The 27,970-nt window shown below is 37.7% G+C and overlaps 1 protein-coding gene across 3 annotated transcripts in view; it reads left to right on the forward strand.

Annotated features, from left to right (window-relative positions):
• Positions 1-27,970, forward strand: part of LRFN5 (leucine rich repeat and fibronectin type III domain containing 5) — a 310,079-nt gene that overhangs the window by 144,029 nt on the left and 138,080 nt on the right. For 2 of the 3 annotated variants that reach the window (XM_069558779.1, XM_069558780.1), the window contains one exon: positions 15,725-15,901. The exons of the other annotated variant lie outside the window; for it this stretch is intronic. The gene's annotated coding sequence lies outside the window, so the exon portion shown is untranslated. The remainder of the gene's footprint in view (positions 1-15,724; positions 15,902-27,970) is intronic. 3 annotated transcript variants of the gene reach the window in all.

Here is a 27,970-nt window from a genome sequence, read left to right on the forward strand (position 1 = left end):
AACTCATGTCCATTGAGTCAGTGATGCCATCCAGCCATCTCTTCCTCTGTCGTCCCCCTTCTCCTCCTGCCTTCAATCTTTCCCAGCATCAGGGTCTTTTCAAATGAGTCAGTTCTTCGCATCAGGTGGCCAAAGTATTGGAGCTTCAGCTTCAGCATCAGTCCTTTCAATGAATATTCAGGACTAATTTCCTTTAGGATGGACTGGTTGGATCTCCTTGCAGTCCAAGGGACTCCCAAGAGTCTTCTCCAACACCACAGTTCAAAAGCATCAATTTTTCGGTGCTCAGCTTTCATTATAGTCCAACTCTCACATCCATACATGACTACTGGAAAAACCATAGCTTTGACTAGACAGACCTTTATTGGCAAAGTAATGTCTCTGCTTTTTAATATGCTATCTAGATGAGTCACAGCTTTTCTTCCAAGGAGTAAGCATCTTTTAATTTCATGGCTGCAGTCTCCATCTGCAGAGATTTTGGAGCCCCCCAAAATAAAGTCTATCACTGTTTCCACTATTTCCCCATCTATTTTCCATGAAGTGATGGGACCAGTTGCCATGATCTTTGTTTTCTGAATGTTGAGTTTTAAGCCAACTTTTTCACTCTCCTCTTTCACTTTCATCAAGAGGCTCTTTAGTTCCTCTTCACTTTCTGCCATAAGGGTGGTGTCATCTGCATATCTGAGGTTACTGATATTTCTCCTGGCAATCTTGATTCCAGCTTGTGCTTCATCCAGCCCAGCGTTTCTCATGATGTACTCTGCATATCAGTTAAATAAGCAGGGTGACAATATATAGCCTTGATGTACTCCTTTTCCTATTTGGATCCAGTCTGTTGTTCCATGTCCAGTGCTAACTGTTCCTTCCTGACATGCATCTAGATTTCACAAGTTGCAGGTCAGGTGGTCTGCTATTCCCATCTCTTTAAGAATTTTCCAGACTTTGTTGTGGTCCACACAGTCATAGGCTTTGGCATAGTCAATAAAGCAGAGAACCCCGTGAATAGTATGAAAAGGCAAAAAATAGTGTCATAGCCTTGTGCAAATGACTTATATCTGGGCCTCGGAAACCATCAAATAACAGTGCTACCTGCCTCTTTAAGACTATTTTGAAGGCCAACCTAAATATTGTGTAGAAAAGCTTGGAAAATAATAAAGTAGACAAATAATATATTAAAATTGGCTTTAATTTTATTCTCAGCACAGTTACATCTAGGCAGCACCAACTTGGCTAATGCATATACTCAGTAAAGAAGAAAATCAAGTTGTTCTTTTTCTCAGAGACTTAGCAAAGTCCTCATAGTACATAGTGAATTAATAGTAAAATTTAAATGCATATACTTTTAGAGTTATAGAGGAAGTTACAGTTCCCTTGGTCAAATGTGAAAATCACAGACTAGAACATATTGAAAAGATAATTAAAACTGTACCCTCCCCTCATACCTCTGTGTTTGAAGAGAAACATCTTGCTCCATGATAGTCCTAATGAATGAGGTAAATTTTCTCATTTATATTCAGTCTTAAATATTTATCACATTATAAATTTAGCAATGATACATGCATATATTTATCTCATCACTTTGGAAGAAACCTTTCCAAGCAGAGCTGCACTCTGAGGGTGCAGGCAGGCTGGTTTCCCTTTGAGGCAGGGCCAGCAGAAACCTGGCTTCCTTATTAGTGGTGGTGGTGGTTTAGTCACGAAGTCCTGTCTGACTCTTGCTGTCCCATGGATGGTAGCCCGCCAGGCTCCTCTTTCCATGGGATTCTCCAGGCAGGAATACTGGGGTGGGTTGCCATTTCCTTCTCCTAATTAGAGGTAGTCCCGGAAGGACCATAATATTCAGAGATACCCTCACGGCCATCCAGTCCAGCCTTAAATCCCATACGAGGATGTCGTCTCGGGGAATTCCCTGACAGTCCAGTGGTGATGACTCGGCACTTTCACTCCTGGAGCCCTGGGTTTGATCCCTGGTGGGAAACCAAGATCCTGCAAGCCAACTTGTGAACAGGAGGGGGTTGAGGAATGTTGTCATCTTTGATAGCCATATAGAATGAACTTCTTAACAAAGATGAACTCACTGCCTCCTACAGGCCCTCCTCCTGAAGGACTATTCAGATAGCTTCCTAATGTTGCTCTTAGCCTTTGCTTCACATCATGTTCTCTGGCATTAACACCTCCATCTCCCACACCCCTACAAAGAAAATTTGAAAATACCTCACCTGTGTCTTATCTCTTTCCCAAAATAAAGTTTCCATTATTTTTCTTTCCAACATTCTTTTTTTTTTTTTTTTAATTTGTAGTGGTTGAGCTTGGCTGTACTTTCCTTGGGTATCTGTCTAGAAACATCTATCTAACGTTTAGATAGATTTCAGAATGAGACAAACTGTATTACAGATGTGATTTGATAAGGACCAGATAATTCACTGAAGCTGTTCACGTGGTGTTCTGGTTGTTCCTTTTCTATTACTGAATGCTGAGATTGCAGCCCTGAAAATGCTGACCCTTGGGATCATGGGGACAATTAGTGCCTATACGTGAATTTCATATCAACTTCCTTTAAAGATCTGTCCCTCACCCTGCACTTTAACAGTTCAGTTTCTGAATCTAAGCATCTTTACTTTTGGTTTTGTTATATTTCATCTTGACAGTCTTGGCTCATCTATTAAACCTATGGAGACATTTTAAAATCCCAGTTTTGTGTCAGTCACAGATTCACAGATTTAATAAGCACTGTTTCTTATGTCCTTTTGCAATTTAGTGTCAAAATGCTGAACAAGAAAAGACCAAGGACAGTAGGGTTACTCTCTAATGAAATTATGTATCTGAAAGTGCTTTGCAAACACTATTTTATATTCATCTTTGGTTCTGCGTCCTTTCTTCTATCTTTTTTTTATGTGCTCTTTTATATAATCTGACCTTATGTAGAATTCCTCTTTTACAGTCTTCATCGTTCCTTTAACTTCTTTTTCCAGTTACCTCTCTGCCATCAGAATCATTTCTAATTGCATCATTTGTATTTTACTTTTAGAATTTTCTTTGTTTTTTGAGTCACTGTTTGTCTTAGAAACTTCCATAGGTGGTAACTTCTCTGAGATTTGATTTTCTTTTATTTGCAGTTGAAAATCTTTAATTTATATTTCTTGAGCATCTGTTATATGTAGTGAATATGTTTGATGCCACATATACATTCGATTACTTATGCAGTGTTCTTGGGCCTCAAAGAGTTTATAAGCCCATAGGAGACCGAAGGCACGTGATGTACCATTAGGGGCACGAAAGTGTGACAGCTCTCACCCCATTCTCTCAGTTCTTTCCTATAGTTGTAAATGTGTGTTTAAGTCCTCCCCACCCTTCTACCAGAAGGAAGTACTCCTCATGCTTCTAGATATTTCTACATCCATATTGCCTATTAGCATGTTTGCCCTGATTCTAGCTTCCAATCTCCAGGTGGTCCTTGGTTCATTTGAGATTTCTCCAGAACCTTCTTTTAATCCACTGTAAATCTATTTTACAATTGCTCAACAGTTGCCCAGGATTTACAGCCTCCTATTCAACTCATTGACTTTGGTCTAGAATGTATGCTGTGATGTTCTTCTTGTGACTGTTATAAGGCAGGCTCAATCTGTCTACATACATTTTTATTTATATACTCTTCTGGTATATACTCATGAGGGTGTGAGGGCATGCATATTAGAAACGTCTGCTTTATCTATATATGCATAAAGTAGATATTTCTAATTTAATGTACATATATACTATGTAGGTATTTAAAATATGCTGTATATATAGTATGCCAGTGTGAATTTACTTAGACCATAAATTCATGTCTTTGGATATATAAATTTCAAGTAGATCTATTTTTAATATAGTTTATTTAGCATTTTGAATAGAGCTTAAAGTAATAAATTAAAAACAAAGAAACAGCCACAACCACAACTAAAACAGAATGATTCCTATCCACACATGCAGCATTTTCTCCCAGTATTTTAAACCACCTCACATTTCCCAAGCACCAGAAATCCATATTTTCTTTTATTTTTTTGGCTAATGAAGGTAAGAGCAGGTAGAGAGACTCTGTTCAGCCTCAGTCCAACAAGGTAAACGGCAGTTGGATAATTTACCATACACACTTTAGTGGTACAAAACCTAATTTTTATCTCTTACAGTAATGCAACTGCTCTGCTCTGGCACCCAGTGTGAGCAGCAGTGCTTTTCCTTGATTAGTGGATTTAAGGGTTGGTTTTTTGTTTGTTTGTTTGTTTGTTTGTTTTCCATAGTTCTGCTGGAGACATTGTATTCAAGATGTGGTTTAAAAAAGGATTGAATAATTCACTGCAGTTGCTAAACTTGGTGTTCTTAATATTCCTTTTCTATTAATGAATGCGGAGATTGCAGCCTGATACTATTGCCTCATAAGGGTTATTCCAGGGCACATGATGTACCATTATGTCGATTCACATGCAGTTGTGAGAAGTAATACGGAGAGCCCCATTTGTCCTACCCCTAGTTTCTCGCAGTAATACATCTTGCATAACTGTCGTATAAAATCTAGTATCTCAGCCAAGAAACTGACATCACACTTATCCACTGACCTTATTCAGATTTTAACAGCTAAACATATTCTTATGTGTTGATACTCAGTTTTCTAAATTTTATCACATGTAGGTATGTATAAACACAGTCAAAATACCAATGGTTCTATGCCCATAATACCTCTTGCTACTCTTCTGTACCCACAGCTGCCTCTGCCCCCATCCCTAACTCATATCGATTATACTTAACTTTAAAAGAAGAAGTGTACTCATGTATTACTTGTATTATGAATATTAATAAACATATGGGACATCCACTTTCTCATCTGCATATTAAAAGTGATCTGCTTTCTACAGATTTCTGCATGAGTCAGAGTTTGAAGAGAGTACATGTATAATAGATATGTTTTGAAGTTCTATAAAATGTGCTTTAAAAAATCATTCTTATGATTCAAAGATGTGTGCAGTGTTATGTTCTCTTTATGAAACAATTTCTATTTTCACCTGCAAGAGGTAAGGTTGTAGAGGAAAGGAAATAATGAAAGGAGAGAAAGGGATGTGTGGATGGGGAGAGAAGTGGAGGTGGATAAAGGGAGGAACAGTAAGGTGAGGGCGAGAACCCGCATGTATAGAAGATCAAGTGAGTTGATGGGTCACTGCCCCAAATGGTCAGAGATCAGATGGGCACAAAGCACCAACGCCAGTATGGACTAATGTTAAAGACTTGGTATCTCAACCTGATAGGAAACTTTGTTGGCACTCTGAAGAAAGAAGTGGAAAGAGGGCAGAATCAGTGGAAATAAGTTGAAATGTAGAGGGGTTTGATTTATATAAAATATAAACATTTTTGTCAAGTTATAGTATTTAGACACATGCATTACTCACATCCACAACTGTGTGCATATGTGTAATATCAAAGAACATTCAAAATGACACGATGGTGTTGGAATTATTATAACCATTTTAAAACTAAGAGACAAAAGTTCTAAGTAAATCAGGAGTCACAATAGACAGGCAGGCCAGAAAGGCATGGAGGGAGCAATGGAGGGAGGCAGGAAAAGGAAAAGAAAAGAAGAAATGGGGATTCAGGAAAGAAGAAACGAGTGGAGGGGGAAGAATGAAACGGTGTGTGTAGATATTAAACATTGCCTTGATAAGAGCTTACTGATATTCTCCTTTAATTGAAAAATAATGTTACCACGGTGACACACTGATGTGAAGATTGCATGTGTGCTAAGTCACTTCAGTCGTGTCCGACTCTCTGCAACCCCATGGACTCTAGCCCGCCAGGCTCCTCTATCCATGGGCTTCTCCAGGCAAGGATACCGGAGTGGGTTGCCGTGCCCTCATCCAGGGGTGACCCTAATATCTGTCTGCTGATTTTTTTTCCAAATCACTAAGAGTAACCAGAATATTGGACTTTATTTTTCCCTGTTTCAAAGAAACAGAGCAGGACTGACGTTCATGGTGTTAGAACAGACCACGATCTAGGACAGAAGAAGAGAAAGGACAACTCTCTCACTTCACCAGGGGATGAAGATGTGCCAATCATGTTGTCTTTAAGAAGAAAAAAAAATATTTTCTGATCTTTGAAATTCAAAAAAAGATTTAAAGGAAGCTTTTAGTAGAGAAAATTTAGCTTCTGAATGATTTATATATTGAAGTATTTTTTTGTTACTATTTTGCATTTTCTTGATTCTGTCATGTGAGAAGATATTAGTTATGCAAGGGAAGATACTTCATTAACTCTGTAATCTTCGCTCGGCCTATTTTACATTTCTTTTACTTATTTTTGTGTAGGACTCTTGCAGGCAAAATCTAGTAGATTTTTGTAATTAAAGTCAAATTAGGATGACACATTTGGTTTCTTCACGAAATCAGATATTAATTTAGTATCCATTGTTTATCCAGAAAAATCTATTATGTTAAATTATCATTATGAGATTTAGTGAAGGAGTCAGCTCCTTAAAAAAAATTCAAAGTCAACAACCACCTCTACTCACCTTCTGCCCCTTCTAAAACAGCCCTTCACCTTGGGTCGTATCTCACTGAAATACAGCATTACTTGGAAGTTATTTTCTTGACTTGTTAACAGGAAATTGCAAATACAGTAATAAAATTTTTAGGTCACCAAGATTTATGTTTTATTTAACTGCTGAACTCTTGCTATTAGAGGAAAGGAATGATTAGTTGTTCTCATTTACAATGTGACATTTACATTAAGCAATAAATGTTCTAGTGGTGCATTAATTTATTTATCATATGATTCTGGATGTGTATAATAATTAGTAAACATTTTCCTATAGCCAAATACATGATACTACACTTTTATCCAGTAACACAAATGCATTTCCATATTCAATCAGTGTCTCTAATTTAATTTTTAAATTAGGTTTAGCAATGCTGGTGATGAGGCAAGCTTGCTTTAGTAATAGTGTGTATATGAATCCTTCTGAATATTTATGCATTTAAAAAACTCATTTATGTGAAGTAATTTCCAATTTTATTTTGCGTTTCTAGTTCGTTTTTTTCAAGCTATTTGTCTTAATAAAATAGCACTTTTTATGTTATACCCTCATTTTTGAAGTAGTGCACTAAGGATCGTGGTCGTATTATGCCAAGCCATATATGATTATTAAATAGCTGATTAAATTAATTTCAGTGAAACCATGATTCATTTGTTCACATATATCCAAAATTCTCACTTTTTGCTTCATGAAGATCAAACATCTATCTGGATGGTTACGTGTTTGATGTTTATTCATTTTCACAAGGTAAATATGATTAAGGACTAATGTAAAACACCTCCCTCATGTTATTCTGTGGGGCTTCCTTGGTGGCTCAGGGGTAAAGAATTCACCTGTCAGTATAGGAGACCCAGTTTTGATCCCTGAGTCAGGAAGATGCACTGGAGAAGGAAATGGCAACCTATTTCAGTATTCTTGCCTGTGATATCCCCTGGACAGAGGAGCCTGGTGGCCTACAGTCCATGGGGTCTCAAAAGAGTCAGACATGACAGCAACTAAACAAAAAGAATGTATTAGTTTGTACTATTAGAAATAGCAATAAGATGGAGAAAAATCAGTAATGATGCCATTTGGTGGATTTGTAGTTGTTCAAATCCTGGATATTTAAATTGAAAGGAATACTTAAGAATATTTTACTGTTATCTTCAAATATTTCAAGGATTTCCTTAAGGTTTAATGGGCTAAAACTTAAGGCAGCCTTAGGAAGAAGTTCTCTTTGTTGTTGTTCATTTGCTCAGTTGTGTCTGACTCTTTGAGACCCCATGGACTGCAGCACTCCAGGCTACCCTGTTCTTCACCATTTCCCAGAGCTTGCTTAAACTCAGGTCTATTAAGTAGGTGATGCCATCCAGTCATTTTGTCCTCTGTCGTCCCCTTCTCCTCCCACCTTCAATCTTTCCCAGCATCAGGGTCTTTTCTAATGAGTCAGCTCTTCACATCAGGTGGCCAGAGTACTGGAGCTTCAGCTTCAGCATTAGTCCTTCCAATGAATATTCAGGACTGATTTCCTTTGGGATTGACTGTTTTGATTTCCTTGTAGTCCAAGGGACTCCCAAGAGTCTTCTCCAGCACCACTGTTCAAAAGCATCAATTCTTTGATGCTCAGCTTTCTTTATGGTCCAATTCTTATATCTGTACATGGCTACTGGAAAAACCATAGCTTTGACTAGATAGACTTTTGTCAGCAAAGTAACGTTTCTGCCCTTTAATATGCTGTCTTGGTTTGTAGCTTTTCAGGAGGGAAATAAAATTATTGAATGCCCTAAAGCAAATAACACATTTTGATTGGTACTTTCATATATACTATGCTTTGAAATAATTACAGCTTTTTATAATATTTTTTAAAATTATTATTTCAAAAGAGAAAACTGAGGAATACTGTCATAGTGATGGTTCCAACCAAGGTTTATAAGACTTTAAAATTCTGCCTTTACTGATAGTGAGATTCAAATTAAAATACATGTTCAGACGACTGATGGACAGTCATTATTGATGATAAAAAAAGATATTCCTTAATAACTCCTAGAGTTTTGCCCATGTTTTCTGAGTTCTTTTTGGAGTTTCATATTGGCACCTAAGATAATTGTTGGAGAAGGCAATGGCACCCCACTCCAGTAGTCTTGCCTGGAAAATCCCATGGACGGAGGAGCCTGGAAGGCTGCAGTCCATGGGGTCGCTGAGGGTCAGACATGACTGAGCGACTTCACTTTCACTTTTCACTTTCATGCCTTGGAGAAGGAAATGACAACCCACTCCAGTGTTCTTGCCTGGAGAATCCTAGGGACGGGAGAGCCTGGTGGGCTGCCGTCTATGGGGTTACACAGAGTCGGACACAACTGAAGTGACTTAGCAGCAGTAGCAAGATAATTGTTAGAGGGAGAACCATATTTCTTGGGAATACATATACATAAACAGTAACAGTTGCCAAATTTTCTAAGACTGTGGAAGAACGCCAACATAGCAACAACTTGGAACTATGGAACTGATCAGAATTTCTTATAAGATGTTTTACTTAAACATACTATCAAGAAGAAAAGGAAGTCTTTATGAGATCTCACAGGAAAATTGCTTTATTAGAATCACAGTCTGAAATCTCTTTGTTTTTGGCATTGCCAAAATACATGGACCCACAATCCCCCCAAAAGAAATAGCACCTTTTTAGATTTGTTTACTATAGTATCTATAATAGTTGTCTGAAATCTTCACTTGCATTATGAAATATAAGAGCATTGATTTGTAGTGAGATAGCCCTGGTGAGTGGAGAAGGCAATGGCACTCCACTCCAGTACTCTTTTGCCTGGAAAATCCCATGGACAGAGGTCGCTAGAGTCGGAGACGACTGAGCGACTTCACTTTCACTTTTCACTTTCGTGCATTGGAGAAGGAAATGGCAACCCACTCCAGTGTTCTTGCCTGGAGAATCCCAAGGACGAGGGAGCTGGTGGGCTGCCGTCTATGGGGTCACACAGAGTCAGCAACTTAGCAGCAGCAGCAGTAGCAGCCCTGGTGAGACCTCCAGCTTTGGCAGGTACTAACTCTATAACCTTGTTAAAGATTTCTTGACTTATCTCTATTCCTCCTCTTTTTAAATAGTGATGTAGATGAATATGTGTTTAACTCATTTGATTCTTGAGAGAATTGATTTGGATGATACCTGCTTTTTTGTAGCTGGTGCATAGTATAGTAACTGCTTAATTAAAGATGGTATAACAAAAGAAAAATGTTGTTATTAATAAATTATGTAACCATACATATAAAGACCTTTGCCTGGGGAATTTGGATTATATAGGATTGTGTCAGTTTCTTTAATTTTCATATTAAAATGAAGACAGAAATACCCTTAATCATCAATCCTTAGTTTTTTTTTTCTTTTAGTAAGCATAATAATTGGAAGTATTTATACTTTGCTATCATAATGCACTATTATAAAGTAAAATTCTAAATTCAAATTTATTCTTGCTGTAGTAACAATTCTACTTGCTGTAGTAAATGCTACTTCATTACTGCAGATAAAGGAAAATAAAGTTTCTAAACCAAAGAAGTTTTTTGGCTTAAATATTTTAGTTCTAGGAGCTTATGATACTTATACCAGGAATTTAATATACTATTCACTCACACATGTGTGTAGATATGTGGAATGAGTTATATAATTTTTATGATAATATCTTCCTTTTATAATAACAAAATCCTAGAAATGGTGCTTTTCAGTTGGGATGTATTATGAGCAGATTAGGTTGTATTCATATGATATTGACTGATAGGATGGATGGTGTTGATGATAGAAGATAGAAATTGAATAATCTCCCTGATATATTAAAGGAATAGGACAAAACAGCATACAGTATTCTTATATATGAATAAAAATCTACACATATACACACACATTTATATATGTATGAAATATTTTTGAGAGGATGTTCTGAAATGTGAAATTAGTTCTTTCTGAGAAGGCTGTATATTTCTTACATTTTTGGCATATATATATGTATATATATATGTATAAAAATGTAAAATGTATTTTAAAATATTATGAAAGGAAATAAATGAAAAGGCAAGCAATAGTTATCTCAGATGGTTGGTATATGATTTATTTATATCTCTGTATAGGGGCAATGTCTTATTTATTCCATAATTTGATAATAACATCTTTCTTTTATAATAAATATAAATTTTAAAGATAGCATTGGTTGTCAAATTCATAAAAATACTTTGAAATAAAGAAAGTAATGTGAAAAGTGAAAGTTGCTCAGTCGTATCTGACTCTTTGCGACCCCGTGGACTAGTCTATGGAATTCTCCAAGTCAGAATACTGAAGTGGGTAGCCATTCCATTCTGCAGGGGATCTTTCCAACTCAGGGATCGAACCTAAGTCTCCTGAACTGCAGGCAGATTCTTGTACTTTTAGTCAACTTTATCATTTATCTGTGCATTGATTTTTAGAATTTTGGAATAAATTCCATATTAACTTAGCAATAGTTTACCTTTCTTTTTGGATAAAGTAGTAATTATTACATCTCTCAGAACAATGTAATCACCTGCTTAAATTTTGACTTTATAAGATCATTCACACATCTTTACAAAAGGAGATAGCAGAAACAATAAGCTAAACTTGAGTCATCCTTGTATCATCTTCAGTCTGTTTTTACTCTCACTCTTTAGAATTGTACTACTCCTCACATTTGCCTCTCTGGATAAAATAAGTCATAGCCAAAGTAAAATCAAAATGCTTTTACTCATTTCAAGAACATTTTTAAAACTTAGCCTATTTCTGCATTAAAAATTGACAGTGATTGAGTGTCAGTGATACTATTATATAGATCTTGAGGGAAAGCTAGTAAATATTGTGTCTCATAGAGCTAGGTTGATTATTACTTAGATTGACAAGGAACTTTTAGAAACAGATGGAAATCAACAATCTGCTGATGTGGAGTTAAAATACAAATGGCACATCTCTATATTTTCTCCCTAGATATATGGGTTGAAATAAATAAATTTTATCTATTTAAGAAAAAAACAGGCAACTTGACAAACTGTTGACTCCATGAAAGTGAAAGTCACACAATTCAGTTCAGTTCAGTTCAGTTCAGTCGCTCAGTCGTGTCCGACTCTTTGTGACCCCATGAATCGCAGCACGCCAGGCCTCCCTGTCCATCACCAACTCCCGGAGTTCACTCAGATTCACATCCATCGAGTCAGTGATGCCATCCAGCCATCTCATCCTCGGTTGTCCCCTTCTCCTCCTGCCCCCAATGCCTCCCAGCATCAAAGTCTTTTCTAATGAGTCAACTCTTTGCATGAGGTCGCCAAAGTACTGGAGTTTCAGCTTTAGCATCATTCCTTCCAAAGAAAACCCAGGGTTGATCTCCTTCAGAATGGACTGGTTGGATCTCCTTGCAGTCCAAGGGACTCTCAAGAGTCTTCTCCAACATCACAGTTCAAAAGCATCAATTCTTCGGTGCTCAGCCTTCTTCAAAGTCCAACTCTCACATCCATACATGACCACTGGAAAAACCATAGCCTTGACTAGACGGACCTTAGTCAGCAAAGTAATGTCTCTGCTTTTGAATATGCTATCTAGGTTGGTCATAACTTTTCTTCCAAGGAGTAAGCGTCTTTCCATTTCATGGCTGCAGTCACCATCTGCAGTGATTTTGGAGCCCCCCAAAATAAAGTCTGACACTGTTTCCACTGTTTCCTCATCTATTTCTCATGAAGTGATGGGACTGGATGCCATTGTCTGTGTTTTCTGAATGTTGAGCTTTAAGCCAACTTTTTCACTCTCCTCTTTCACTTTCATCAAGAGGCTTTTTAGTTCCTTTTCACTTTCTGCCATAAGGGTGGTGTCATCTGCATATCTGAGGTAATTGATATTTCTCCTGGCAATCTTGATTCCAGCTTGTGTTTCTTGCAGTCCAGCATTTCTCATGAGGTGCTCTGCATATAAGTTAAATAAGCAGGGTGACAATATACGGCCTTGATGTACTCCTTTTCCTGTTTGGAACCAGTCTGTTGTTCCATGTCCAGTTCTAACTGTTGCTTCCTGACCTGCATACAGATTTCTCAGGAGGTAGGTTAGGTGGTTTGGTATTCCCATCTCTTTCAGAATTTTCCACAGTTTATTGTGATCCATGCAGTCAAAGGCTTAGGCATAGTCAATAAAGCAGAAATAGACGTTTTTCTGGAACTCTTTTGCTTTTTCCATGATCCAGCGGATGTTGGCAATTTAATCTCTGGTTCCTCTGCCTTTTCTAAAACCAACTTGAACATCAGGAAGTTCATGTTCACATATTGCTGAAGCCTGGCTTGGAGAATTTTGAGCATTACTTTACTAGCATGTGAGATGAGTGCAATTGTGAGGTAGTTTGAGCATTCTTTGGCATTGCCTTTCTTTGGAATTGGAATGAACACTGACCTTTTCCAGTCCTGTGGCTACTGCTGAGTTTTCCAAATTTGCTGGCATATTGAGTGCACCACTTTCACAGCATCATCTTTCCGGATTTGAAATAGCTCAACTGGAATTCCATCAGCTCCACTAGCTTTGTTCGTAGTGCTGCTTTCTAAGGCCCACTTGACTTCACATTCCAGGATGTCTGGCTCTAGATTAGTGATCACACTATCATGATTATCCGGGTCATGAAGATCTTTTTTGTACAGTTCTTCTGTGTATTCTTGCCACCTCTTCTTAATATATTCTGCTTCTGTTAGATCCATACCATTTCTATCCTTTATCGAGCCCATCTTTGCATGAAATGTTCCCTTGGTATCTCTAATTTTCTTGAAGAGATCTCTAGTTTTTCCCATTCTGTTGTTTTCCTCTATTTCTTTGCATTGATCGCTGAAGAAGGGTTTCTTATCTCTTCTTGCTATTCTTTGGAACTCTGCATTCAAACGCTTATATCTTTTCTTTTCTCCTTTGCTTTTCGCTTCTCTTCTTTTCACAGCTATTTGTAAGGCCTCCCCAGACAGCCATTTTGTTCTTTGCATTTCTTTTCCATGGGGATGGTCTTTATCCCTGTCTCCTGTGCAATGTCACAAACCTCATACCATAGTTCATCAGGCACTCTATCTATCAGATCTAGTCCCTTAAATCTATTTCTCACTTCCACTGTATAATCATAAGGGATTTGATTCAGGTCATACCTGAATGGTCTAGTGGTTTTACCTACTTTCTTCAATTTGAGTCTGAATTTGGCAATAAGGAGTTCATGATCTGAGCCACAATCACCTCCTGGTCTTGTTTTTGTTGACTGTATAGAGCGTCTCCATCTTTGGCTGCAAAGAATATAATCAATCTGATTTCGATGTTGACCATCTGGGGATGTCCATGTGTAGAGTCTTCTCTTGTGTTGTTGGAAGAGGGTGTTTGCTATGACCAGTGCATTTTCTTGGCAAAACTCTATTAGTCTTTGCCCTACTTCATTCCACATTCCAAGGCCAAATTTGCGTCTTACTCCAGATGTTTTTGACTTCCTACTTTTGCATTCCAGTCCCCTATAATGAAAAGGACATCTGTTTTGGGTGTTAGTTCTAAAAGGTCTTGTAGGTCTTCATAGAACCGTTCAACCTCAGCTTCTTCAGCATTACTGGTTGGGGCATAGACTTGGATTACTGTGATATTGAATGGTTTGCCTTGGAGATGAACAGAGATCATTCTGTCGTTTTTGAGATTGCATCCAAGTACTGCATTTTGGACTCTTTTGTTGACCATGATGGCTTTTCCATTTCTTCTGAGGGATTCCTGCCTGCTGTAGTAGATATAATGGTCATCTGAGTTAAATTCACCCATTCCAGTCCATTTTAGTTTGCTGATTCCTAGAATGTCGACATTCACTCTTGCCATCTCTTGTTTGACCACTTCCAGTTTGCCTTGATTCATGGACCTGACATTCCAGGTCTATGCAATATTGCTCTTTACAGCATCGGATCTTGCTTCTATCACCAGTCACATCCACAGCTGGGTATTGTTTTTGCTTTGGCTCTATTCCTCATTCTTTCTGGAGTTATTTCTCCACTGATCTCCAGTAGCATATTGAGCACCTACTGACCTGGGGCGTTCCTCTTTCAGTGTCCTATCATTTTGCCTTTTCATACAGTTCATGGGGTTCTCAAGGCAAGAATACTGAAGTGGTTTGCCATTCCTTCTCCAGTGGACCACATTCTGTCAGACCTCTCCACCATGACCTGCCCATCTTGGGTTGCCCCACAGGCATGGCTTAGTTTCATTGAGTTAGACAAGGCTGTGGTCCTAGTGTGATTAGATTGACTAGTTTTCTGTGAGTATGGTTTCAGTGTGTCTGCCCTCTGATGCCCTCTTGCAACACCTACCATCTTACTTCGGTTTCTCTTACCTTGGACGTTGGGATATCTCTTCATGGCTGCTCCAGCAAAGCACAGCTGCTGCTCCTTTCCTTGGATGAGGGGTATCTTCTCACCACCGCCTTTCCTGAAAGTCACTCAGTCATGTCCAACTCTTTGTGACCCCATGGGCTATACAATCCATGGAATTCTCCAGGCCAGAATACTGGAGTGGGTAGCTGTTCCCTTCTCTAGGGGATCTTCCCAACCCAGATCTCCTGCATTGCAGGCAGATTCTTTACTAGCTGAACCAGCAGGGAAGCCTGAGAATACTGAAGTGTGTAGCCTATCCCTTCTCCAGCAGATCTTCCTGACCCAGGAATTGAACCAGGGTCTCCTGTATTGCAGGTGGATTCTTTACCAGCTGATCTACAAGGGAAGCCCTGTTTAACTCCATAAGGGCAAGACTAATGAGATTCATTCATTCATTGCTGTATCTCCATTGTAGGGTTTCTGGTACTTAGTAGGGATGATTAGTATTTAACAATAGCCTTCAAGTTGAATTCACTGAAATATAAAGAAAATTGAACTTTGATGTTCATCTGTTTAAACTATTTTCAATTATGAGATAAGAAAACTTCCCAAAGTGAAAAGCAGACTACTGACATATTTATTAGAATCAGAGCATATTACAGATTTTATTGAAAGCCTTATTATGCAAATCTATGAATATTTAAGTTCCATTTAGTGATATTCCTGATAGAGATTGAAAATGATCACACAGTTAACAGCAACCATATTTTTCAAAGATACATCTTTAGCATATTTTGATATGCTTTTTTGTTGTTGTTGTTCTTGTCTCCTCTGAAGAGTCCCTGTAACCATTCTGCCAGGTGTTTGGGAAGATATGTAGTAGCTGAGCACCCTTACTTCTGTCGCCATCCTCAAAATCAACTTTGGAGATGCTTTCACCCTGTCCGTCTTCTGCAGCAGCCAGGCAGAGTGCTGACTCCTTCTCTGCAGTGAGGAACTCTTCAGGCTCCAGAAGTAAGTTGAACGTATTCAGTTTGGTCATTGCCAGTGAGTTTAAAAACAGTTTAGGTGAGGCTAACTAGAAATCTTGCTAATTAATATACAAATTAAAAGCCAATATTATTCATCGTTGAATATTTCTTTTATTTTTTGAGTCTTGTCTTTTTGGAGATACAACTTCTACCACATTGATGTTGCTAACCTATACTTTTATGGAATATTCAAAATTTTTTTTGAGATTTCACTTGTGTTATCACAAATTGTATTTGCAGTCTTGAGGCATAGATGTGGGAGAGATTAGCATAATAATGGTTGCACATGAATAAATAGATTCATAATGACCAAGTATCTTATCAAAGTTCCTTAGCTGATGAGTTATGAAGATGGAATAAAATCCCTGGTTTTTTGATTCTTGAAACTCTAGTACTCCTTCCAGGTCTGTGATCCCTGTCGCTTCATAGAAGGTCAGGGACTGGTGCTAGAAATAGTACTTTTCTTGATTGGTCGATTTACTGAATGACATGTTCTCTGTGTCACTGAAGGAGAGTTATGGCAGCCTGTACATATGCATTCAGAAAAACTAAGGACAAGGGAAATCCTATGTAGGAAGTTAAAGGGAAAAGAGGGACATGAAGAGTTTGCAAATTATATAGCATAATATATTGTGTATACCACCCAAAACCAAATTCCCAACTACGTGTTTATCTCTCTTCTTTCTAGTTGCTGGATAAATCAGGTAAATACATTAATTACACGATTATTTATATTCACAGTGTTTGATAGTAAAGGCAGTTTATTTTGAACTTTAAACTTTCCTGGTCCATATGTTAGATTCTATCTTTTTGCCATTTTTCTAGTTTATTTGGTTTAAATTTAGAATATTTCTTTTTTACTTCTCCAAAACTCTTGATTTAAGTGCCTCTTGCTGCTGTTCAGGATATATTTGTATCACATTGTGACCATACAGAAAATGATTATTGGTATATTTTTACAGATAGCAAAATTTGATGTAGCCTAGATAGTAATTTGGTGCTTGGCAATTGAAATTTCCTTGAAGGGAATGAGTAGGAGATACTTAATAACCTTACTTTTATTTTGCAACGTATTACAGTTTAGTATGCCAGCAACAGACAGGTCTGTGTCCTTAGAGAATATAGAGACTGTTAAGAATTTATTTCTGAATCATAGTGTTACCCTTGTATAAGATTTAAAACAGGCCGTCAGTATATTGTTGCTGTTATGCACCAAGCCCATATCTCCGAACCGACCGAGAGAGCGAACAAGTCCACCACAGTAATACAAAGGCAAGAAGGGAATTTTATTTCTAGCACACTAGGGCTCAAGTCTCATCCGACACGGCAGAATCTGACGAGAGCCCCGAACAAAGGAGTATGGCGGCTTATATGCAGGCAGTTCTTTGTCTCAGTTACAGGAGTAGCTGGCTACATGATTGGCTAGGCAGGATGAGTGCATGTCCTGTCTCTTTCTGGTTGGTGTGTACGGGAAGTCTTCCTAATTTGGTCAAGGAATGCTGTTTTTTTCCCAGCTAACAGGAAACATGACTCAGGTCCCTGGTGCTATGCACCTCACTGAGCCGTCTGGCCTGCCTGACAGTTGCTAGTGTACTGGAAGTAATATACAAGGACTACTTTTAAGACATAAACAGAAGAATGTATTGGGTTATGTTGAGGTTAATTCATTATAACTCTAACTGTAGCATAAAATGATGAATCTGAATATACAGAAGATAGATTACAAATCATTATTTTAGTGTAGGTTTTTTTTCTATGTATATTTTATTATTTTGTGCTCTTTATGTACATGATTTATTCATTTATCTTAAGAATTGCTTTCATGGGTTTTGTCCTTAAGCTTTTTTTTTTTTAATAAAACAACTTGAGGAAGACATTCTAAATTTTCCACCTTTTTCTTTTCTTAAAGAAGTTGAGGATATTCTCTGAGCCTGAGGTGATTGGACACAGTTTTTTAGATGTGGACTATCTGGAGTTTGTTTCTCAAAGGCAACCCCACAAGAAGCTGCAGAGAGTTTACCTGCCCAAACAATGAATTTTATAATTAATTGATTTTTGTTTTTCACGGATAAGGTTGACGTTTTCTAAATAAACATCAGACTTTATGAAAGCTGTTAGCCAAGGAAATGTATTTACTGATGTAGATTCCCTAGTGTAAATCACAAGACTTAGTGAATTCAACTACATTTTCATTTACTAATGGCTATAATCAAGGCCAAAGGGATTTACTTAATTAACCTGGCAATAGAAGGCTAAACAGAAATAATTTATATATTGAAAATGACTCTTCTGAGTTAATGTTTAATTCAATTTTTTTAATTGCCAGTCCATTAGTCTGTAAAAGTAGAACCTCCTTTTCCATTTTATTTTTTCCTTTGGAGTAACATTAGGCTAAAAGTCTTGCATGGAATTAATCGCACTTAAAAAAGAGAAAGTAAATACATTCCTAATTAGGTTCCTCAAATTTCAAATAGCTCATTGAAAATTCATAGCACATCCATTAAAATCCCTTTAAAAAACTAAATGGGATACTGGGAACTTTCTTAGTGGAAGTAATGAATGGAGAAGTAGTAAAAGAATGAGATAATGGAAGGCCTGTGTGTTATTAGTGCAGGTCAGTTGAGGTAGTGGTATTATGATGGTTATTTTCTCACTGTGGCCTTTTCAATTAGTTTTGATCAGAAGAGAATACTTTTATCAGTTTCTACTGCTCTTTTTTAGCTAAAGCACAGATAAATCGAAAGAATAAAGAATAGTGTCTGAAGAGGAGATGTACATGCCTGTGTAAATATATCAGTTCAGTTCAGTCGCTCAGTCGTGTCTGACTCTTTGTGACCCCATGGATGCCAAGCACGCCATGCTTTCTTGTCCATCACCAACTCCCAGAGCCTACTCAAACTCACGTCCATCATGTCAGTGATGCCATCCAACCATCTCATCCTCTGTCATCCTTTCTCTTCCCACCTTCAATCTTTCCCAGCATTAGGGTCTTTTCCAGTGAGTCAGTTCTTCACATCAGGTGGCCAAAGTACTGGAGTTTCAGCTTCAGCATTAGTCCTTCCAATGAATATTCAGGACTGATTTCCTAAACATAATTTAATATACTCATAGCAGCAATGATAGTTACAAGGCTAGTATGCCTTCTAAAGAGTAAGGTAGCCTTGTGCTGTGCTACCTCACTTCAGTCGTGTCGGACTCTGTGCGCCCCATGGACTGCAGCCCGCCAGGTTCTTCTGTCCGTGGGATTCTCCAGGCAAAAATACTGGAGTGGGTTGCCATTTCCTTCTACAGAGGTAACCTTAATGACATTAAATATGTAATATAAATATGAGGTAGCTTTAAAAATTTGAATATGCTCTCAATCAGTGTTTACTTTTTTTTTAACTTCACATATATACATATATCTTTACCCATATATGTATGGCTAAATCATTGAAATCATTGATACTTGAAGTAATTCCAGATGCTTGAGCCACAAAAACATAGAGAATTAGGCTTATTAATAGGACAAAGTGACACACTGAAGTAATACGTGAATTAGGTTCGATAATCCTGAAAGGTGGAGCAGAGCGGTACATCATACAGTGCTCAGTATAAAAAGAAGGGAGAATAAAAAGCTTTATATTGACTTTCATTTATTTATTTACTTAGTGCCAGTCATTTCCCAGTTGATATGTCTAATCACCTAAGTGCCTTAATGTAACATGTCACAAACTAAGCTCTTGATCGTCTCTACAAGCATGCGTTTTTGATAGGCTTGAGCTCAGTAAATGACATCATCTTGTACCTGGAGCAAAATAAGAATCATCTGTCTCCTCACTCTTGTGTTCCACAATTCTGCCACCTAATCTGGTCATATTTACCTACCAAAATATTTCTTAAATTCATCTGCTTTTCTCCATTTGGGACCATGGAGAGACCCTGGTAAGACCCTGGTCTTACCATAATTTCTCCCCTGGGCTACTCCAGAGGCCTCCTGAATTATCTGCTCACTTGCACTAATGCAGTTATTCTGTCTCCATATGTAGCAAATAGAGCTTTACAAAATAGAAAATTGAGATGACACACCTCTCTAAAGACCATTCCCCTTAGAACGCAGACCAAGTTTTATCATGGGTTACAACACTCCCATGGGTGAACACTTTTTCTAAATGCCTCCAACTCAACCCACATGATGCTCCTTTCCTCCTCTGCATCCCACATGCCTTTCAGGGCTTCTTCCCTGTCATGTGACCTCCACTGAGATCTCTGCACATGGTTGATTCTCTGTAAGTGGGATAACCACTCCCATCTCCTTTTTGCCTAATTTCTCAACACAGTATTTGCTTCCTGAAGGAACCCTTTCTTGCTCCACATGACAAGATCATCCCCTTGTATTTTAGGGTCTCTCAGCACTGTATAACTAATTCATTGACATCATGTCTCATTGACATCTCTTGACTAAAACTGACTTCTCCTCCAGGATGAAAGCCCTGTAAAGTCACAGTCCATGTCCATTTTGCTCAATATTGTGTCTCCTTTTTTTTTTTTTTTTAGGCACTGTGAAAACAGGCATAGAGCCCCTCCCTCCCCACACCTGTGTGTGTGTGTGTGTGTGTTTTAAGAGAGAAAAAGTCTCTGAGATCTGTAATAATCACTAGGGTATCAGAGGAAATTGCCACAGACAGGAAATGTTACTGAAAAATTCGTGCTTATGTTTTGCCTTTCTGTCAACTTGGGTCTTTTTGTTGTTTTTATTTTGTTGTTTGCCTTTCTTCAGTGACTTACAGAGATAGTTTTCCTAATGACTTTCATGACTTTGTTACAAAATTCCTAAAACTCTGATTTTCTGACAAGAGCTAGGCCTTTTATTTCTAGAACTAATAGCTTTGCAAGTAGTGGCCTAAATGTGTTTACATCTATACTGACAATGGTATATGTTAAATATGAATGTTCAAATGTTTAAATATGAGTGTTAAGTCCAAGGCATAGGAAGCGTCTATCATGTAAAACATGAACATTATTTTGCTTTTATTGTAGAAAATAAAGGTTCTGATGACATCAACTAGAACAAAATTTTTAAGTATTAACATCAGCTATTAGATCTCTTAATTTGTTTTTGCATTTTCCTCTTTTCAGAGCATGACCCCCTTTTATTTCAGGCTCACCATTCACAGTGGGTGGCTGCTTTTCCTGTGCCCTTATACTGCTGCCCTACCTCCCTTCTGAGCTCAGCATCATTCTTCAGGGTCTTGTTTTGTGATCCATGGCAGATCAAGACCCATCCTTGCTATTATGAAGCAGATACAAATGAATCTAACTAAAATTTTGGTCTAAAAATAATTGTAGCTCAGTAGGAGAAGATGATAAAGAATTTGCCTACAATGCAGGAGACCTGGGTTTGATCCCTGGGTTGGGAAGATCCCCTAGAGAAAGGAAAGTCTACCCACCCCAGTATTCTGGCCTAGAGAATTCCATGAACTCTTTAGTCCATGGGGTCGCAAAGAGTTGGACACGACTGAGCGACTTTCACACTCACACTCACACACACCCACTCCAGTGTTCTGGCCTGGAGGATTCCATGGACTGTTGCAAAGAGTTGGACATGACTGAGAGACTTTCACTTTCTTTCAAGAGAAGTAAGGGCATTACAATGCAGAAGAAGTGAAATAAAGTCGCTCAGTCTTGTCCGACTCTGTGACCCCATGGACTGTAGCATACTACGCTTCTCCATCCATGGGATTTTCCAGGCAAGAGTACTGGAGTGGGTTGCCATTTCCTTCTCCAGAGGATATTCCTGACCCAGGGATCGAACCCAGGTCTCCCACACTGTAGGCAGACGCTTTACCGTCTGAGCCACCAGGGAAGTCTACAATACAGAAAGAACTAGTAAAAGATAAACAGTGAAGGAAAGCTACACAGATGTTCAGGGGAAAAAGAACTTACCTGTATCTGAGATTATGCCAGTATAATTCTTGTTAGAGGTGGAGTTTGTCTGGGCCTCAGAGATAGGTTTCAGCCTTGGACTGTTGTTAATGTGCTGATGCATTGTCTCATTTAGATAAAAATTCCAGAAGCAAGTGAGAGAATGCATGGTTCTCCCTAAAGCCCTTAAGTACTGACACCAAAATTAAAAATGTCTTAGCTGGCAGTATTTGATGTAGAAATGCCTCTGCTCTGTCAACTGTTACTGTTGGCCCTGTGGGTTGCTAATACTATAGCTCTTACTGTGAAGAGTCCTGGGAAGAGGTCTGAAGAAATGCTATGCTTTAGGAGATAATGATTACTTTACATTTAGGGCCAGAAGAATTGATGTGTCATGTGAAGAGTACTTCTGGCAACCCACATTAGATGCATGGCAGCAATCTTAATTGCAAAGCATTGGCTAAGAAACCCAATGGAAAACATCCAGTTTATATGGACCCAACCTTATACGGTTTATTGTGATGAGCACCCTGTTCCACTGGCTATGCAGTTCACCTCTTTTGAATCACTATGCTATGCACTAGGAGTATTTTAACATATGTCAGATTTGGAATTCTCTGGGTATACCCAGGCATCTCTCCATCAATATTAAGTAGTGTGTGGGAGGCTTTACTGAAAGGGGAAAAATTGGCAGTACAAAGGCTTCTGTTAGAAAAAATTCATTTTACCATGAAGAAACTCACAGACTGGGAGAAAATGATATGCTCTATTGATCATAAACAGCAACTTAATGCTGCTAATGACATAACATGAAGGGAGGAAATATTAAAGTATATACTCAGAACTACATGGAAAGATGTGTAAAAATCAGAGACCTTAGAGACATATCATTACTAGCTGAAAATATTAGTAATATAAGAAAATCTAGAGACTTGATTTTGAAAGCTGCTAACTTTGTACATTTAACTTGGATGATATGTTTTTGACACAAAGGTATTTGATATCTGTTAATAGAATGTTTAAGAACACCAATGGAGCTGAAGGTATTTTATCACCGAGAGGAAATAAATAAGGCACACCACTGGGAATGCAGACAAGCAGGAGGTAATGTATCAGTTCAGTTCAGTTCAGTCGCTCAGTCGTGTCCGACTCTTTGCGACCCAATGAATCGCAGCACGCCAGGCCTCCCTGTCCATCACCAACTCCCGGAGTTTACTCAGACTCATGTCCATCGAGTCAGTGATGCCATCCAGCCATCTCATCCTCTGTTGTCCCCTTCTCCTTCTGCTTCCAATCCCTCCCAGCATCAGAGTCTTTTCCAGTGAGTCAACTCTTCGCGTGAGCTGGCCAAAGTATTGAAGTTTCAGCTTTAGCATCAGTCCTTCCAATGAACACCCAGGACTGATCTCTTTTAGGATGGACTGGTTGGACCTCCCTGCAGTCCAGGGAACTCTCAAGAGTCTTCTCCAACACCATAGTTCAAAAGCATCAATTCTTCGGCACTCAGCTTTCTTCACAGTTCATCTCTCACATCCATACATGACCACTGGAAAAACCATAGCCTTGACTAGACGGACCTTTGTTGGCAAAGTAATGTCTCTGCTTTTCAATTGGGTTCCTCTAAATGATAACCTTACATCACCCCTGTTTACATATGTGAAGCTGTATGAATGACAACTGTGACCTTGCAGCATGGTCGTTTGTCTTATTAATTAACGGGCTGTTAGGAATATTCAAGGTATAACTTACTTGACATAAAAACACATTTTCTGTGTGTGTATGTGGTGAAAGATCAGGCAAATAAGTTTTAGCAACTGAGGTGAAAACTTTGGTGCTGAGGTAAAAGCAACTTTTGTTTTAAGGTGACTACTCCTGTTAGAATCAGACAGTTCTAAATCCGTAATAAGAATCTGGCTTTCTTTGTGATCACTTGCATGCAAATATGGATTACTGTGCTAAATCCTGAAGCCTTAACACACTGTTTAATATCTAGAAAACAAATAACTTTCTAATACCTGCTTACTTATTTATGTCTTGAAGATAGTATTCCATTACAGGCAAATGAGTGCCTCTTAGACTATTTCAAAACCTACTAACACTGATTCTAACTCAGAAATAATTTTCAATTGAAAATATGCACCCATTATTTATAAAGAGATAGAAAGATACACTTTTCCATAATAAGAATTCTCTACTTAAGAAAGAGGACTGAAACAGAAATACAGACAAAACATTTTATATATAATTTAACAAAATGTTTTCATTTTATTAGGATTGTATTTTGAAGTACTTTTCTTATTTATTATATGCATCTTGAAGTGAAATGGTAGAATCTCAAAATTTTAGATCAGATTTACTTAAAGAATGACTCTATATGTAGCAATTAGAGTGATAATGAGAGTGGACCTATATTATTCATGGATTTTCTTGATGCAGTTATATGTAAATATCCTCATTCTGGAAACTGGTATCCAGGAATGAGTCACATAATAGTGAGCCTGGCATACATCCAGTATCTGAATCACTTGGGTTTGTCCTATATTCATCATAACATACAAGTAGCTTTTATTAAAAATACAGAGAAATTCTTTAAACCTCTTTAGCAATACTTTGCTATTTTTTATTGGTAGTTTCATAGTAGTATTCCTGATTTCTAATGCTTGGGGACAGAATCTATGTGATTCCACATTCAGTTGTACCAAGGGTTTTTATAAAAAGAGATCTATACTACTCTGTTATGAAAAGATGATAAATAAGAAAGATATTGAAGAAAATATCCAGTAATAATCTAGCAATCATATATCTAACATCCTTACCCATTCTTGTTAGTATCTTTATCATTTATTTTTGCCACATGATATCCATGTGAACAAGTAATATTTTGCTCTCATGTATTTTAAATCTCAGATATGATACCTCTGCTCTAGACTCAGGCAAGTGCTTTGCTCAGATAGAGTTTTTTATGCTTTTGTTTCTCAGGATATTTCTTGAGACACCTTCAGAAATAAGTCCAGAAAGCAGTAACTCTATAAGATGTACTACTACATGAGAAACTCTTATTTAATCTACTTCAAATAAACCAAAAGGCCACTTATTTATGCATTTTACAAGGCACTTTTACGCATGGTACTCATATCAGAAACAGCAAATATCAGGGATTTACTTTAAAAATACACAGATCAAATACATTAAAATCATAAGAATGGCAATTCCAAGGCTTGAGAAATCTGTATGAGAAATGGTAACTTATATATACATATTGTGTTTCTCTTTTTTCAGTGTTAAGTGTGTTTTGATATGCTGCAATTCCTTGCAAATTAGTAGTCTCTGCTTAGGACGTAGAGAAATTTTACTTCACTGGAATATAAATTAACCAGCAACCCATGATCATTCTGAATAAATAGAAGTTTACTAAAACTCAAAAATAAGAATAAACATTAAAATCTTTGATTAAAATTATACAAATTATATTTTATCTCAAATCCAAATATGTAATTTAATCCTTTAAGTGATCCAAATATTATAAATTCTGGAGCATGTAAAAGGGTCTCATGCAAGTTAGATATAAAAATAATATAAACATACAGTTATAAAAGTAGATATTCCATGTTCGTTGACCGGAGGACTCAATATTGTCAGGATGTCATTACTTGCCAGCTTGATCTATAGATTCAATGCAATTCCAATCAAAATCCCAAAACTAATTTCATGGCTCTTCATAAACTGATCCTTACATTTACATTGAGATAAAAAAGACCTAGAATAACCAACACAATATTGAAGAAAAACAAGGTTAAAGGACCAATGATACCCAATTTCAAGTTTTACTATTAAGACTATGCTGTTCTCAATTGTGTCTGACTTTTTGAACCCCATGGATGGTAGCCCTGCAGGCTTCTCTAACCATGGAATTTTCCAAGCAAGAATGCTAGAGTGGGTAGCCATTTCCTACCCTAGGGGATCTTCCCAACCCAGGGGTTGAACTTGCATTGCTTGCGTTGCCTGCATTGGCAAGTGGATTCTTTTTACTACTGCGTCACCTGGGAAGCCTTTACTGTAAAGCTACAGTGATTATGAAAGTGTCGTGTTAGTGAAAGAATGGTCAAATAGATCCGTGTACTGGCGAGAATAGAAAGGCCAGAAGTAGAGCCCCATAAGTACAGTCAACTGCTCTTTGACGAAGGAGTAAAAGCAATACAATGGAGCAAACAGAGTCTGTTCAACAAATGGTGCTGGAACAGCTGTTCATACACAAGTAAAAAATGAATCTAGACACAGACTTACAAGCTTCACAAAAGTTAACTCAAAATGGATCAGAGACCTAAGTATAACATACAATGTTATAAAATCCTATAAGATAACATAGGAGAAAACCTGGATAACATTGGGTATGGTGATACTTTTTCATATACAATGCCTAAGAAACAATCACAAATAAAATAATTGATAAGCTGGACTTCTTTAAAAATAAAAACTTCTCCTCTTTGAAAGATACTTGTCAAGAGAATGAGAAGACGGGCTGCAGAGTGGGAGAAAATATTTTCAAGAGACACATCTGATAAAAGACTGTTATTCAGAATGCATAAAGAACTCTTAAAACTCCAACACTGAAAGCACAACTGGTTTAGAAAATGAGCCAGAAACCTTAACAGGCACCTCAGCAAAGGAGCTACACAGACAGCAAAAAAAAAAAAAGTGAAAAATGTTCCATATCATGAGTCATAAGGAAAATGCACATTAAAGCAACAGTGATGTGCTACTTCACACCTATTACAGAACTCCATATCTGGAGCACTGACAACACCGAATGCTGACAAGGATGTGGAGAATCAGGAACTCGCGTTCATTGCTAGGAGGAAAGCAAGATGGTACAGCCACTTCGGAAGAGAGTTTGTTCCTTACAAAACTACTCTTACCATAGGAGTCAGGAATCATGCTTTTTTTCTGTTTACTCAAAGGAGTTGAAAATTTAGGTACACACACACACACCCACACACCCACACAAAACTGCCCACAGATTTGTATAGCAGCTTTATTCATAATTGACAGATGAGTATTGCTAAGGAGGGAAGCCAATCTGAAAAAGCTACATACCGCATGATTCCCACTCTATGATGTTCTGGAAACAGCAAAACTTATGAAACAGTAAAAAAGATTAGTGGTAGCTATGTGTTTGGAAGTACGGAGTGCATAGACAGAGCATGGAGGATTTTTAGGCCAGTGAAAATACTCTATATGATGCCATAATGATGGACACATGTCATTATTCATTTGTCCAAACTCAGAGAATGTAAAGCACCAAGAGTGAATGGTAATTGGAGTAATTACAGTGTGTCAATTTTATATTAATCAATTATAGCAAATTAATTAACATAATGATTAATAGTTGTCCCACTCCAGTTGAGGTTATTATTATTGGGAAAGTTTATACATGTGTGGGAGCTGGAAATAGTAATTATATGAAAAATATGTTCTCAATTTTGCTGTGAACCTTACACTGCTCTTAAAAAATAAAGTCTTAATTAAAAAATAACATAAACATTTCAGAAATTTTATTGTTGAACTTTCATGTTTCAGGCTTTAAATAAATTCCTTAGATATTATGAAATATTATATTTGCTATGGGTTGCTTTCTTATCCTTGTATTTACTAGACTTTATCTGATATATTAGTAAGATTGAAAATCTGTGCAAGAGCTTATTGGCCTTTCAGATTTTCTTTTTGGTGGAACCCTTTGCTAATCTTTATATTAGGATATGCTGCTACTGCTGCTAAGTCGCTTCAGTCGTGTCTGACTCTGTGCAACCCCAGAGACGGCAGCCCACCAGGCTCCCCCGTCCCTGGGATTCTGCAGGCAAGAACACTGCAGTGGGTTGCCAGTTTCCTTCTCCAGTGCATGAAAGTGAAAAGTGAAAGTGAAGTCGCTCAGTCGTGTCCGACTCTTAGCGACCCCATGGACTGCAGCCTACCAGGTTCCTCCGTCCATGGGATTTGCCAGGCAAGAGTACTGGAGTGGGGTGCCATTTCCTTCTCCATATTAGGGTATAGTAGTTTTTTAAAAATATATTTTGCCTCCTAGTTGTTCATGGATTCTTTTGGATCCCACATATATTGCCTAGAATCTGTGGCTAATGTTTTCACTTTAATA

This window comes from Ovis canadensis, chromosome 18, assembly GCF_042477335.2.
Source record: "Ovis canadensis isolate MfBH-ARS-UI-01 breed Bighorn chromosome 18, ARS-UI_OviCan_v2, whole genome shotgun sequence".
NCBI lineage: Eukaryota > Metazoa > Chordata > Mammalia > Artiodactyla > Bovidae > Ovis > Ovis canadensis.